The sequence below is a fragment of the Syngnathoides biaculeatus genome, chromosome 5 (genome assembly GCF_019802595.1).
Source record: "Syngnathoides biaculeatus isolate LvHL_M chromosome 5, ASM1980259v1, whole genome shotgun sequence".
In the NCBI taxonomy this organism is placed as follows: domain Eukaryota; kingdom Metazoa; phylum Chordata; class Actinopteri; order Syngnathiformes; family Syngnathidae; genus Syngnathoides; species Syngnathoides biaculeatus.
The window spans coordinates 5,164,834-5,181,601 of record NC_084644.1 but is presented as its reverse complement, the minus strand read 5'-3'; the positions used below and the strand labels follow the sequence as shown (position 1 = coordinate 5,181,601).

Genomic DNA, 16,768 nt, shown 5'->3' with positions numbered 1-16,768 from the left:
AAAAAGCAAACAACGGGTGCTTATCAACCCCACTAAAGCACATATCTATCCCAAAGCAGCTTGGCAACTCAGCTGCATGTCAATTCCGCTAAATACGGAGCCAGCCAAATGTTGATTCCACCACCTGCAGCCTTTCAATTTCGCCAACCCACATTTAGGGATCAAATAATGCGAGAGAGGCAGAGCGGCGAGTTGGTGCAAAAGCTTATGTTCCAGTGATGAATACATGACAAAACATGGTTAGCATCAATAAAAAAAGACTACACAAAGGGCACACACATACTCTGATTTCACACATTTAAAAAGAATAAAAAAAAAAAAAGCAGCTTGGCTCATGTGGTTAAAGCCACTGTTTTGGCAAAAAAAAAAAAAAAAAAAAAAAAAAAAAAAAGCTGGGATGGGCTCCGGCACTCCCGCAATCCTTGTGAGGATAAGGGGCTTGGAAATTGGACGCATGGACAGTTTTTCAGGGAAATCAAGCAGCCGCACAATAAAATGTCACCGACGACCGCACCTCCAACAAAGACGCCTCACTTTAAAAGGAGCAAGATATGAAGTCATCTTTCAATCCTATCTGGAAAACACAACTTAAAAGTAACACTTTTGGCTCATTGCTCTCAAGGCTGACTACTTGCTAGTTGGAGCGAATCCTCAAAACTTTTCTGAGGAGAAAGACTTCTGGCAAACAGGACGAATCACATCAATTTATCTAATCCCTGATCTGCATCCACTTTGTCATATTGAGTCGAGTAAAAGAGGCGATCTTTCGTGACCATCGCCGCCGCAAACGCTGTTAACCTGTTGCAAAAGTACCGACGCTGATTTGTATCTGACATTCTTTCAACATTTGTATAAAAAAAAAAATAAAAATACGAAAAAGTATTTGCCAGGAAGATTTTCTGATTTTCTCCTCACCAGCCAAGGTTCTAACCAGAAGTGAAGCATCTGCTGAACCTGTGAATATTTGAAAAGCAGCCCGACTTTTAATTTGTGAATCTTTCTAACAGCCCATTTTCTGACTGAGTGAGCAGCTAATAATCAGGATTGTGAGGGTGCGCTTTCATCACATTTGATTTAAAGCGGCGGCCTATTTGATCGGCGGTCCGTTTAAAATCGTCCCCCGGCTGTTTTGTTTCTGAACCCTCTCGACGGGAAATGCAGACAATAACAAAATCAAACCATGTCAAACGATCGCACCTTGTTTTCATTCACGCAAAGTAAAATGGCGTGCGTAGTTTCCAATTTCCTCCCTTTTTGGACGGAAATCATATTTATGCTAGCGCCTGAACAAATACTGACAGGCTTTACTGGACCAGTTATTGCACTTAAGATGGTTTAAGGCTCAGTAACCGGGCAACGAGCCATAAGTTGCATCATATTAGAAAAATGGTATCACTACCAGGCTATCACTTTCGTATTCAAAGAGAGCAATGCGTCTATTATTCATACATGAATGGCCAACATAACCACAACACTGTAATTTCATCCAGCCATCCATTTTCTGGACCGCTTATCCCTCACCCTGAACCTGAACCCTGAACTGGTCGCCAGCCAATCACATGCTAGATACTACCGTATGGATTTTTTATGGAAAACTCAAATATTCATGCTCCCACTTGGACGCATGCCGCAGACCACGTACTGTATGGAATCATTGTTTAGGACCTCCTGTATGTGTATGCAAGGGCGAGGGATGCCGATCAATACATCTTTGAAAAATAGATTAAAAAGGAAATCCAGTACTATGCATGAATAGTGTATCCAATAGGTCATGGAATATGTACCTTATTTTGAAAATTGTTATGTTAAATCCTCTCTTATTTAAGGCTGTTTTGAGAAAGTCGGCTCACGGCCTCCCCTGGACGTCGAATCTCTGCTCGCGCACCGCCGAGGCCTTTAGCCGAGCTACAGTGATGGCGGAGACCTTTAGCCTAGCTTCAGCGTCCGGGGCTAACGGCCTCCTCCGCCTGGAAGCTCGCCTCGCAGCCCGCCGCCGGAGCTCGCTCGTCAGACTCCTCGTCCTTCCGCCCGAAGAACCATCAGAATATTCAACATTAATTACAGCCACAGGTTCAAAATCTGTATGGAAGTATTCCTCCGTCTTCCCGATCATCCGATACTGCTATTTCTTCATCAGATGAGGATAAATGTGAGAAATCGGCGCTGGGCATAACTGTGTCCCATGTAATCCTGCGTTTGGAATGACACGGCACACGTTACATACGCCCGCGTAGGTCATGTGACTCGCGAAAATGGCGGCGCCCCTGAAAATTCGTAATTGTCGATAAAAATCTTCTCAAAACACTATTAAATGAGAGCGCATTTAACATCACTTTGTCAAAGTAGGGTACATATTCCATGACCTATTGGATACATTGTTCATGCAAAGCACTGGATTTCCCCTTTAAGATCACTTTGAAATTTTGATTAGCGTATTTTCTGGACTACACATCGTTCCAGAGTACAAGTCGCAACACCCATGAAATTTATAAAGACGAAGATAAAAACCTATTTGAGTCGCACTGGAGTACAAGTCGAATTTTGGGGGAAATTTATTTGATAAAAATATAACACCAAGAACGGACATGTCATTTAAAATTTAAATGACGAACAATCTAAAATAAAAATAGAGGCAACAACAGGCTGAATGGTATGTTTACATTACATGACAGAACTGAGAATGCGCCTGGTATTAAACATAATATTAAGAGTTATTCCGATAACTATAGCATAAATCACATACGAAGAAGTTTACCAAAACTATCCATGTCACTGCAAATGTCCAGTAACTAAAATGTAATGAAATCTTCATCCTCTGCGTCGCTTCAAAACAAGTCCGCCAACTCCAGAGGTAGACGACGTGCCGCTTCCTCTTCTACGTCGCTACCTTCAGGCTCATCGTCAGTGGCAGTTACAACTCGCTTATTCCAGCCTTTCTGAATCCTGACAGGATGGTTTTGGTGTCACGGAAGCCCATACTTTGTCGAGCCATCCAATGATTTCCCGGAAAGTTCCATGGCGGATTCCCCCGGAAGTTGTGCTCTCCATGCGTCATCAGATACACGGGCCTAGCGCGCCGTCTTAAGGTTGTCAGTGTGAAAATTACAGATAAGCGACTAGAAAAATGGATGGATGTAATAATGTGTTAATAATTTCACATACAAGTCGCTCTGGAGAATAAGTCGCACACCCCTGGCCAAAACTATGAAAAAAAAACACGACGATAGTCCGGAAAATACTCTAATCGTGATTAATATAGTACCAGACTTAACTTTGAGGCGGTATTTTAAATGTTGTGCTTCGATGAAGAGAGACTTCAGGGCTGCACTACATAGTCAGAATTCCCGAGTTCATTTTTTTAGAAAGTACCACCAGGATGACGTGGAAGCAAAAATTGGAAGCCACCAAGCACAACAATCCGAGTCTCCTCGCTTAACTCTGAAACGGCAAAAAACAATCATGACCTGATCAATGACCTGAGAGCAATCTGCACTCATTTCCAATATAAAAGGAGCATAAATTGTGTCATTAAATCGGTTTAATACATGATTAATGGGCTATTTTTCGTGATTAATCATGAATTAACACTTTGACAGCTCTAGCAAGGACACAAGTTCCTTAACGATTACAATAGTTGAGAAATAGAAAAGTTACTTAAAAATAAATAGCCCGTAGAGTTAATAAGGGCTCTACGATTGTGACGCCAAAAGGCAGTCAGACATCCATCCATCCATTTTCCGAGCCACTTATCCTCACGGGGGTCGCGAGAGTGCTGGAGCCTATCCCAGCTGTCAACGGGTAGGAGGAGGGGCACACCCTGAACTGGTTGCCAGCCAATCGTAGGGCACATAAAGACAGACAACAGTCGCAATCACTACAATTTATTTGTGTTTTTGGGATGGGGGACGAAAACAGAGTGCCCAGAGAAAACCCACAGAAACATGCAAAGTCCACAAAGGCGGGGTCGGGATTTGAAACCCAGTCCTCTGAACTGTGAGGCCAACGCTCTACATTTGCACCACTGTGCCACCGGTAGTAGGACAATGTATTATATATATATATATAATACACACCACACACACACACACACACACACACATATATTGTAAAAGGTTATAAGAATACACAATTGAACAAATATTTTCAACAAATATTTAAAAAAAAAAAAATTTGTCTGGAAGAAACCTTTAAAGGGGCAGCACGGTGGAGCACCTAAAAAGCACAGTTCTGAGGTCCCAGGTTTGATCCCGACCCCGCCAGCTGGAGTTTGCGTGTTCTCCCTGTGCTTGCGTGGATTTCCTCCGGGCACTCCGATTTCCTCCCACACCCCAAAAACATGCAACATTAATTGGACACTCTAAATTGCCCCGAGGTGTGATTGTGAGTGCGGATCCACTGTGCCGCCCCAGTTTCTTCCCACATCCCAAAAACATGCAACATTCGGTCTGGTACACACACTTTATAAGACACGCAGAAATTACATTGTTTTGCTGAAATAACATCCCTGGAAAAGATGTTGCTTGGATGGCAGCATATGTTGCTCTGAAACTTGACACTCTAAATTGCCCCTAGGTGTGATTGTGAGTGCGATTGTTTGTCTCGATGTGCCCTGCAACCGGTTCAGGGTGTACCCCTTCTCCTGCCCGTTGACAGCTGGGTTAGGCTCCAGCACGCCCCGTGACCCTTGTGAGGATACGCGGCTAAGAAAATGGATGGCTGGATGGATGAAACCTTTAAAGGGCACCCTCGCTGACTAATATCCATTCATTTCTGCACACCTTTTATCACTGTTGTGGGTAGGTTTATTTTCCTTTCCCTTTTTCTTGTGCAAGGTTAGTAGTGACGCAACAAATAACACCCTTTCCTTTGATAACTAAATGTCACGTTTAACGGTCTGCTGTGTGGCACGTCTGAAATAATCTGGCACTTTTTTTTTTATTTTTTGCTCGACAAAAATTCATTCCTGGAGTTAAGGGTGCCATTCGCAATAATAGAAATGCAAATACAAGGAAAACAATCCTTTATGTGTGCCTGTTTAGAGGGCAAAAACTTTCCTGACGGTGACATACAATCATGCGGTCTGCTATCGATGATCGCGTTTGTGGGACTCTGCCGTGTTGACGCTCAAAACGACTCTTTGGAATGCAATTCACGACGGCGAGAATTTATTCGCATAATAGAAACGACTGTTTTTCATTTTCAATGTCGTACATCGTCTGTTTCTCAGAAACGCGGCTTGTAGACAGGAGCATCTGATTTAATGTTTCATTCTATGAATCAACAATGTGCTGGGTAATTATTTGTTTATACAGACGGACTGATGTGCTTCGACGTGCCAACTTTTGGCAGTTTAATTATGCAACTTTTCCGTGAATAATTTGCACCACCGGCCACGGCGACGTCAAATACTGAAGCGAATGATGCGGGGCATGAGGAGTATTACCAAATGTCAATTTTATTTGCATATCAGTATGAGTCAATTGGGATAACAGTAAACCTTAGCATATGCGTGTATAATTCCAACACATATCCACTTCACTTGTGGTGAAAATACTGTACATGCACAATGGACAACACTAACAACCATATACCAACTAGCAAAGACTTATTATGTTGATGGACCTTTCCGACCTGTCAATCACTCCGACAATAACAGCCAATCAGATAGCTGCATTGTCTTAGCCCCTGGCTTGACACGCCCCTTTCACCATATTATCCCACAAGCAATGCTGGTTGTCAGTAGCGTGCGCTCGGAAAAGCTAATGTTACGAAAGAAAACGGTCCTCAGAAGCGCTTGGGGAACGTGCAATAACGAGTTGCAAGGGGCTCGCTTGATTCGTTTTCCAAAGCCTAAAACACGGTCGACAAAGTGTCTACGATGGATTAATTCGTGGGCAGCGTCCCATTTTGGGGACATCGTGATTTTCACGCATTATATCCTTCAGTATATCAAAATATTGAAGTGTTTTAATCTGAAGCCATAATTTGGCATCAGGAGAGGATAACCCGTCGGTCAAAGTTAGCACAGAGTTATTTCCCTTTCCTTCCTGACCCAACATGGCTGCCTCAAGTACACATGGAGCGTTTTCCGAGAGAAGAAAGGGAGAAAGGTCAGTATGCAACCAAGTTTGTCTTCAAAATGCTAATCCATCAGTATTATTAATGCGGAAGTGTCGTTCTATATAACATCTCTCTCGTATGTACCACTTCACAGAACTGATAACATCCTCGTCCCCATTTTGGGGACATCGTGATTTTCACGCATTATATCCTTCAGTATATCGAAATATTGAAGTGTTTTAATCTGAAGCCATAATTTGGTATCAGGAGAGGATAACCCGTCGGACAAAGTTAGCACAGAGTTATTTCCCTTTCCTTCCTGACCTGCAACCAAGTTTGTCTTCAAAATGCTAATCCATCAGTATTAATAATGCGAAAGTGTCGTTCTAGAATAAGAATTGATTAATAAACATATCTCTAGTATGTACCACTTCACAGAACTGATAACATACACGTCCCAGTTTTGGGACGCTACCCGCGAGAGGGTACATCTTTTTTTGCCCTTTGTTTTATGCGTTAAACGAAAAAAAAGTGTTATTTCCTTGATTGCAGCCCGTTTAGATGACTTTTATCTCAATAAGGCAAAAAATTGCCACCCTGCCCATAAATGGTTTAAGGCTTGCGGAAGACCGAACGTACAACTAAACGTGGACAATATCAAGTAGGAGTATCTTCTCGGAGTTTGATTGAATTATTATCAGTGGAGGAGAACAACTTTCACTTTGTTAGTGTATCACTGACCTGCCGAATGAAGTGTGTCATGTTTTATCCCCAAGAGTCGGGTTAGTGGTACGTAAATGCGCCACGTCATGCATGAGAAATGTCAAGCTGCCGATTTGTCACATCAGACTTTTAAGACAGAGCACTGGGTTCCATTACGAGCCAAGTCAAATGAATACACCCACTCACTTATAAAGACTACAATGATATTACTCGTGATCTTTCCGAGTAAAAAGTACTCACCCTGCTTTACGTGCGCAGTACGATTCCACTATTTTATCCTGTTGGATTTCAATATGAAGTTTGTGAGACGTTTTTTTTTTTTTTTTTTTTTTTTGCATCGATCGCCAAGATTTCAACGTAACTCTGACATTGCGTCCTGCTCCGTCCAAAATCTTAACTCCGTGTACATGTCCTTGCTTGAAATAGTTGAGACCTCTCTGTAGAACTCTTTTGGACGAGTCTGACGCATTTGGCAAAAATCACACCACAATATTATCTGGAATACGCGACAGAGAATCCACTTCAAACCTGTTCTGTCCAATCGCCGTTTTGGAGGCATGTGGCACATGGCTAAGGGGGCGTAGCTCCAGATCGCCATTGGAAAGGTCCATTGTGCATTTTGCCTTTTAAGATATGCGAAAACTAGATTTAGATTACGGAGAATGCAAAGGGATGCAATTTGTCCCCTTTTCGTGCCAGGTATGTGGAGCATATTGTCCTGTGTTAGAAAACACAAGTATTCACCAACAAGCAGTGTGACGTGAAACGCGTTCTTACCTCGAATAGTACGCGTGCTAATTGCATTAAAACGTTTGTAATCCTCGCGACGCGCCAAGTTTAAAAAAAAAAAAGGTTATGCGGTGCATGTAAAAATGTTCATGACAATCATCAATTGGACTGCACTGTGAAGAAAATCACGAGAGTGTTTTTCCAAATCTCGGAAGAAAGTAATGGGGGGGAGGGGTGGGCAAGTGTGGGTGCATGACAAAGAAATCAAGGACCACCCAAGTTTCCAAATTGTGTGACTATAGACAAGCTGCTAATGCAGCTGGATTTGTGCACAAAAACTATCCAGAGAGGAGATATCGGAACGACGGCCAATCTGAATATCAACAACGCAAACAGGCGTGGAATTCTGTGAACGTGCTGTAAAACAAACAGATGCTTCCGGCGGTCTCAACTGAGCACAGAAATCTCTCGGGCAATACAGAATCCATTTCAGGAACGCGAGTTTAAGTCTTGACGTCTGCTGTGTAGTTTTGCAAACAATTTGTTCCCATTCCGAATTCCACGACTTTTCTATTTCTATTTGACTTTTCTAGCGAGCTCTTCTCATTTGGCATCTTCAGCATGCGAGCGGGCATCTGTCAATGCCCACCTTGTCGTCGGACGGCATCTGGGCAACCCTCATCGCCACGTGGTCCTCTGCCTCCTGCGGCCAACTCCCTGGTCCAGCTGCCACCTGCCCGGTCGGGCGGTGTGCCGCATCAGTATCACCGCGGCGACTGCCAAGTGACTTCTCCCGCGGTCCGTCGTGCATGCACGCGGCTGCGTACGGGCCTGTCCCGCTGTCTCGAAGAATTAAACCACGACGTGTGTCACGCTGAGGAGCGGCAGACGAGCCGTCACTCATGACAAAGATGGACAAGCCGGGAAATAGGAATAGACATCCCGCAAAACACACGAAGATGTGCCTCCACGCTCGGTCCGAGGAAAGATCGGCACATATAATAGTCGTCGGTCCAGCTGTCACGGTACAAAACCTCTACTTCATTCGCCATCCGTTCTTCGGGAGTAAATGGGGTGTAAAACTCTTTCACTCTTTAATGCCGCCACTTTTGTGGTACTGTTACTGATTTGTGGAACGTCTTAAAGGTCAAGTGTCATCCCTATAAACATAAAATAGATATTGTAATGAAAAATACACGTAATATTATTTACTTCAATGTCTATACGAAAAAATAAATGTGAGCCGGAGCAAAGTTGCGGAAGTGTCATTCTACGACATCCAAGCGGTCGCCATATTGGCTGCATCCTCTGCCCGTGACGTCACCCGGACGTTCCGCAATGAAAACACGCGGTGCACCCTAACTATGGGAGACGGACGCACCCCTTCTGACACGGAAGCTCTTTGCGAAAAGGAGAACACAACCGAGTGAAGTTACCGGGGCAATATTGCACTATTGTTTCGAGCCATATTCAGATGATATGCGATCACGGCCAAACCGCCTCCCCGTCCAATCCGCCGTAGTGGCTTATAATGGAGCCAAGCCGTGCTGCTTTAGTGGCTTGTTCATAGCCGCCGCAGTACGCGATGAACAACACTGTCGAGTCGGGGCGCTTTACTGGGGCTGAGTGAGGCATTGGTGCTGGGTTCTTCAGAGCCGCCGCCGCCGGCGAGCCCGATGCGCAGCCTTCGCTGGCGGAGCGACGCAGCACATCGACACATTTCATACGCGGATCTTTTGTTACGTTATGAGAGATGGATTACGTGGTCCGCCCCAAACTATTATTTTTTTTTAGTAGCTGTATACAAACCTACCTGTAATTTGGAACCCACGAAGCTCTCGTCCTCTGCACCTGTCTCTTGGAAACTTATGAAGGGTAAATCCATCCTCCCGAGTATTCAAGCAATGTCCAGCAATCCAACGAGCCGGCATTTTGGCTAACACGAAGGAACAACGAGCTACCTTCCCGGAGGTAAAACTAATGGAAAGAAACGAGTCCACTTGAGGGCGCTTCTGTCCTTTACGTCACTTCCTGCTTCTTCTCGACAACAAATCCCTGAGAGGATTTTCATGGCAGGAGTTCTAAAAAGCTGTATACGTCAAAATCATGTTTTGTGGTGACAAAACACATGGCTGCCGTTTTTTCCATTAATAACATACTAAAAAAATCATGCATTTCATGACAGTGGCCCTTTAAAGTAGTAGTAGTCTTAAAGAAAGACTTTTGTGGGAACAGGTTTGGGGAAGGTCCTTTTCTGCGGCATGACCTGCAACGAGGTCATGCGGACATGTTCTGACACTTTGGAAAGAGAAGCTGATCAATAGTTTGCAGAATTTTTCATATTTGATTCCAGTGCGGTGTAGACAGTGGCCAGGTGCCTTAATACTTCTATCCATTGATTAATTTATATTTAGGAAGGAGAGGCACAGCTGATGTGGTCTCAACTGGTTTGCAGTCTAAGTACCGTGATGCCATCTGTGAGAAGATTAGCTACATCTATAGAGTACGCGATGGCAAGCTTCCAAATGAGACTTGGAATTGTTCAGAACGTTCAAAGATTCTTTCATTCCATTTAAAAAAAAAAAAAATATGAATGTGCTTCATCCCATCAAAAAACGTCTCATTCGTTTTTACAGTCCCACCCCCCCCCCAAAAAAAAGAGTCAAAAGCCCATCCCTAATCTATATGCTGTATGCGAGAAGACAAAAGGAGGGGATTGAAATGGATTAGAGGGCCCGTGTTTGACCCACTGAGATGGAGTGGAGAACAATAGGCCTTGTTTGAGGTGATTAGACAGGATTCAATTGAGTCGGACAGATTGCGAGCACTTGGAACAAATCTGCATTTCCATTTTGTCCGCCTTTGTTTGGAGCCATACATGTACGTCCGGGAGAATTACAAACAGCCAATTCTGACCAGCAGAAAATGTACATTTTCCCTTGTTAATAAGCCAGACGTTCTTGATCATCGCTTTTGTCCAAAATGGAGTATCTGGTTATGAAAGGGAATGACGTTCAATAAAGGCTTGATGATTAAATGCTTGGCCTTTTTTGGGGAGGGGGACGTGAGACGCGAAGAATAGACTTCAACTCCACCCAGAACGCGTCTCTTTGCATTTGAGCAGCCACGGACAAATAAATGTTCCATCGTAATCGTGGGAAAACGATGCAGCGACGACCTTTTCGTCCCTCAGCTCGCCTGTCCTCTCTTGGTCAGTTTCACCTTTAAATGGTCCTTTCCTAGGGAAGCGACCATTCCAGGATGTCAGTGTGCACGTTTAAAAGAATATAATACGACGCAACGGATTTGGTACGAAACCAGAAGATGTGCTGTTGCGACAAGCCACCAGTGCAGTTTGTCGGATCGTTCGGTTTTGAATGATCGGATGTGTAGATAAAAGCGTGAGATTCTGCCTCCCAATGATGAAATGATTGCTTATTTAACAAATTTATTTATTGCAATAGATTTTCCATATTTCTCATCTTATCTTTTTTTAAATGCTTGGGTTTTTTTTTCCTATGTGCCCTGTGATTGGCTAGCAACTGGTTCACTCCTGCTCGAAGTTAGCTGGGATCGGATACGGCACACTTGCGACCCTTGTGAGGATAAGCAGCTCAGAAAATCGATGGATGGATGATTTGGTGCCAGCAAAATTTTCACAGAGGTCCACAGGATTAAGTAAGAAGCAAAATTTGATTTTTTTCCTGGTAAACATTTTTGGTACTCTTGCCATTTTTTCCCCCCCTTTGCCGTTGTAAATGTACAAAATGCTCCATCTTTGCCTCGATTATTCCTAATCCCCGCATCATAAAACTCACATAATCTCATGCCTAGTCACTCCAGTTTCTATTTTCAATGACAAAGAGCACCGAAAAATAAAAAGGAAATCTCGCTGTGTTCAGACACAGTCGCGGGAGCTGCGCGGAGGTTACTGGAGGTTACGAAGCCACAGATGGCTGCCAGCACTCACTTGCTGAGAATCGAGCACCGAAGTGATTGGGGAGCGCTACAGGCGTGCGACAATTCCACTTACACGCTGAGCCGTGACTTCTTTATCGAAGCGAACTCGCTTTATCGCCGCTCAAGTTGGGGCTTACCACGTGAAGATAAAGCACCGCGTGATGTCGATGAAAGACTTTATTACAATTTCTATTACATAAAAGAGGAAGCCTCTATTTGTAACTTTTTGTTAATCAGGGAGTATCTTCTTTCGGTCGGAAAAGTCACCTTTGTAAAGTTTGTACGTCAAATCTGATGTCTCTATGTCATACGTACATACAGCAATGCTGCCAAAACATATTTGATAGCGTCAAAGGCTTTCGCCGCATTCAAAGGCAAATGTTTGCAAAAACGTTTAAAAAAAAAAAAAAGAAATACAGTCAAGTCCAGTATGTTTTTCCTATAACTGTTTAAAGACAATTAAATTGCCACACACTGTATTTTTCATCAAGTGTGCATAATCAACTGCACATTTCGAAAAAAATTTCTAGCAAACATAACATGCTGACATGGTCTGATTAGTCATTTGGCCTCTCATGCTGTGACTGCGACCGCCTAATTACACAGCTAAAGTAAACTGAGTACAAAGTCTGGATCAAGAACTTTTTCACCTCTTACTGGGAAAATTAAAGGTGGCAATACCACAGGAGATCTGGGTTTTTTTTTCTTCTACTTTCAACACTTGATATTTTTACATATTTTTTTTCCATCCACCGTAAATACGAGAAGCTCCCTGCTGGTACGCTTAATTTTTTCCTGTTTGGATCTGGATCGGCGGGACGGTGGACAACTGGTCAGCACATCTGGAAAAAAAAAATTGAGCTTGGATATTCTGTCAGTGTCTGAGTGGGTTTTCTCCGGCTACTCCGGTTTCTTCCCATATCCCCAAAACTGTGTGGTAGGTTAACCGAAGACTCTAAATTGCCAGTAGGTGCAAATCTGAGTGCGAATGGTTTGTTTACGTGTGCCCGGCCACTGGCTGGCGACCAGTTCAGGGTGTACGCAAAGATAGCTGCGACAAGGCTTCAGTATGGTCGTCACCGTAATGAGGATAAGCAGTACAGTAAATGGATGGATGGATGGATGGATGGATGGATGTATCTGTCTTACAGGAAGGAATGTACTCAGAACTGTATTGTGTGCGGACTCCCATGTACGGATATTTTGAATTCTTGGATCTGAATCCAGATGCTAATAGCGGCTATTAGAACCAAATCCAGGAGTCGTCTATTTTGTTTCTCCTAATAATTCATATCCCGGGAGTGGCACGTCTTCCACAGAAACCTTGAGATATTTGTCATCATTTGGGGAAAAGAAAATGCTCATATGAAAGTTATTAGCCGGTGACCAAAAAATATGGAAATTGCAACTGTTTGTTGTTCTCAAGGCCAATTAGCTCCCTCAGACATCGTTTCCCCTAATATTTTAAATCTCATTTTTATATCATTTGTTTTTTCCACACTTTTATATACAGAGAAAGAAAGAAAGAAAATAAAAGAAGGGAAGAAAGGGAGAAAGAAAGAAAAAAATACAATTAATTTACATTCATTAACAGTGGGGTAAGGTTAAAAATAATAAATGACAGAATTTCTCTCATCTCCAATTATCTGATCTCGTCGGTCATCCTCAAGCAAGTTCATACCCGTATGTGAGCAAAGAAATTAACCTTAAAGGGAAAACAATAACAATAATCATGGTAGTCAAAAAAAAAAAAGAAGAAAAATGATACCACCTCAAACCACCTTACAACAAATGTCCCAAAAACTATGTACAATGATTTACATATTCGTTTCAAAAAATGTTTTAGGTTTCAAATTTTCTCGGTATTGGAACGCTTGGGTGATACCGGTTATGACAACAAGACAAGATGCAATACTTGTGACTTTTAAAAAAGAAAAAAAATTGCACTGCACAACATGCTAAGATAAAGGAAGGATAATAATAGTAATAACGACGACAACAACAACAATAAGTGGTGGGAACCAATGAACAAAATTAAGATAAACTTGATTTCACATTATGTAGTGACATCTTTTGATGTTATGGCATATTTTGTCCAGTTTTCCCAATGTCTCTCAATCTTGTCTTGTTTCAAGATGAACATTAACTTCTCAATTTTAAAGATATTTTGAACCACTTTCATCAATCCTCAACCGTTTTCTCTATCAACCCTTTCTTGTAATAGCGTTTTTGCTTTTTTTTTTGGTTATTATATTTAAAATCTTAATGCCAAACAATGCTTGAACACAACAGCGATTTCAAACTTCAACTTCTTTTTTTAAGAGTTCAGCGAAAATGTAGCATATCTCCACATCCTTCATATTAGAAGCAACAGTGGCACAAATTAAAATGTTCACTACGTTTGTGAGGGTTATCTGTAAAAGGTTAATTACTGCAGAATAGGTGCGCGATATAAAAAGAATGCTCGCCTCAACGTCACAATGTGCTTTAACCCAGGGTGAACCCGTTGAATGTTAAAAAGATACAATAAAATACGCCTTGCTCGCTGCGCAAAACGGAAATTTCACAAACGAGACCTTTCGGGAGGCAAACGAGCACAAAACGAAAGCGTGGGAGAGCGCCAACGTTGAAGGATGGCGCGTTTCAAAGCGATGTCTGGGACTGAGACATTTCCATCATGATGTCCTCTGACAACATAATTACGCACTGTACCTCGCTTCACACGACTCGCCAAAGCACATCAGCTGCAGCGCTGGCTCCCGCATTCCAGCAGCAGCAGCAGCGCTGCAGGAGCGGAGGGACGACGGAGGGGGCGGGCGTGGGGGGGTGAGGGAGGGGGTGAGGCTCGCAAGCCTCTAGCTAAGCAAATGGAATGCAAAGGCGGTAAATTGGAGCGCGGACGCAGAGGGCGCTGAACGGGGACGTCAGAGGAGCGCCAGTGGTCCGTCGCTTTGCATCAGCGTCACATTAAAGAGCGCTGGCGTGAAGAGCGGGCACCGAAGGGAAAGGGTGGCAAAAAAAAAAAAAAAAAAAAGCGCGTGGAGCATTCGTCCTGGAGCCAGGACCGAAGGCCGCTTTTGACACCGTAAACTTGATGAAAAAATGATCGGGAGGAATCTGCCTGCAACTGGGGAAGGAGGCTGGACTAAAAGTGTCTGCCGTTGTTTTGTCAGCGAGAAAAAAAAAAAAAAAAAAAAAACACCAGAAATTGAAGCAGGCGGTACATCAACTTTATTTCAACTTTTATTCAAATTATTATTTAAAGCGAGTAACTTTTCATTTGGGCGGCACGGTGGAGCAGCTGGTAAAGCGTTGCCCTCACAGTTCCGAGGACCCCGGTTCGCCTGTGTGGAGTTTGCGTGTTCTCCCCGTGCCTGCGTGGGTTTTCTCCGGGCACTCCGGTTCCCTCCCAGATCGCAAAAAATTTGTACACTCTAAATTGCCCCTAGGTGTGATTTTGTGCCTCTCAGCCTTGTCGGACTGCTACACTGTGTGTGACCTCAATCTTGAATAAAACCACGCCTAACATCATGTCCTTGTCTTGGAATCCTGCATTTGGGTCTTGCCCCGTGCCTCGTGCCCCTGACAGTGGTTCTCCACGTGGGGGTCCACATTTTCCGATTGTCGTGACCCACTTTTATAGACGTTAAGAGCAATAAAGAATTTCTTTCTTGTTTAAAAATGCCCTGTGACATCTAGTATATTTTTAAATCCGGTTTCAAATGTGGCGGCACAGTGGTGCAGCTGAAAAGTGTTGGCCTCTCAGTTCTGAGGTCCCGGGTTTGATCCTGGCCCCGACTGTGGAGTTTGCATGTTCTCCCCGTGCCTGCGTGGGTTTATTTCCGGGCACTCCGGTTTCCTCCCACATCCCCAAAACATGCAACATTAATTGGAGACTCTAAATTGCCCCTAGGTGTGATTTTGAGTGCGGCTGTTTGTCTCCATGTGCCCTGCGATCGGCTGGCGACCAGTTCACGGTGTACCCCGCCTCCTGCCCGTTGACAGCTGGGATAGGCTCCAGCACTCCCCGTGACCCTCGTGAGGATAAGCGGGTAAGAAAATGGATGGATGGAACTTTCATTTGCTGTATTGTTAGCAATGTTTTTAATTCTGTTTAGTATTCTAACAATAACAGTCTTACACATTCCCCGAAACCATTTAAATTCCAAAATGTACAACAACATAGCAATTCCAAAAATGTACTAAATTGGGCATATTTTGTCCATAAATGAATTCCAACAATTACCAACAGAGTTCAGATCATCATATCTTAAATTCAGTCACACAAGTTTGAGAGAAAAAGAGGCAGCTCGACTGTTAACTTGATACTTCTAATGATTGCGGCTTCTGCGAGTAAAAACATTTTAGGGACAAATATGACCAGTCTAATGGGGGAAAGAAATAATAATTCTCATAACTCCTTGAGTGCATGAATTTTACATAATCTTCCATTTGTTGCTTCAGAGTTTAGCTCCTTTTAAAAGTCATTCATGGCCAGCCCTCCACGTTAATATGAATAACTGACTTTTAAAGCCATCGATGGCAGTGAGTGTGTTTTAATTAATAAATTACATAAATTCATTTAAATCTATGGCAAAAAAATCTTGCTTCCCTGCAGGGTTTACAGGAGCACAGTGATTTGCACTTTTTTTTTTTTTTTTAATAAAAGTTAAGAACTAAATAATGGTTAGCCATGAAAAATGATTAATTACAAAGGTTAATTTGAGGGCAGATTGCTTGCATTAGGATGCATTGAGGATGTTCCACCCATTAGTAAATCTTTGACTCAAATAAATTATTCATCACACGCGGTCTTCAGTCAGACTGTGTGAAGAAAACTAGCAAAGTAGATTATTAAACAGCGCTGATGCAAACGCAATAGTTAAAAAGCAACTAAGGTCAACACGCTAAATCGGAAGCAGTTGCCATAAGAGTGGAGGAAAGCAATTTGAACATCAGTGAGAGAGAGAGAGAAAGAGGAAGAGACAGAGGACGCCATGGTTCTGTCGAAACCTGAGCTGCAATTTGAATAAAATCAATAACATCATAAAAGTAGACGACAAAATCATCTCAGCAGAACGCTAAAAAGATTGCCTACAGACACAAATGAAGTGACACCGGCCAGAAATTTCATCAACTGTTCACCGTTTAAATGGAAAGACAGCAAGCTGGGGTTGACAACTTCTTTTTTCCTTTTTGGATCTAGATTGGCGGGACGGCGGACAACTGGTGAGCGCATCTGGCAAATCGGGAGTTTGGATATTCTGTCCGTGCCGGCCGGGTACTCCGGTTTCCT

At 43.1% G+C, this 16,768-nt stretch overlaps 1 protein-coding gene and 1 long non-coding RNA gene across 6 annotated transcripts in view; one reads left to right on the top strand and one right to left on the bottom strand.

The window, feature by feature from the left end:
* The window catches only part of ptprub (protein tyrosine phosphatase receptor type Ub), a 237,349-nt gene that overhangs the window by 182,018 nt on the left and 38,563 nt on the right, over positions 1–16,768 (bottom strand). The window lies entirely within an intron of this gene.
* LOC133500404 (uncharacterized) overlaps positions 1–16,768 on the top strand; it is a 36,522-nt gene that overhangs the window by 7,233 nt on the left and 12,521 nt on the right. The window contains exons 1-3 of one of the 4 annotated variants that reach the window (XR_009794882.1): positions 4,112–6,110; positions 8,106–8,537; positions 11,052–11,190. This is a non-coding gene — a long non-coding RNA (uncharacterized LOC133500404). Of the gene's footprint in view, positions 1–4,111; positions 6,111–8,105; positions 8,766–11,051; positions 12,161–16,768 lie in introns of those variants that run through there. The other 3 variants (XR_009794881.1, XR_009794880.1, XR_009794879.1) reach the window with 3 other exon arrangements.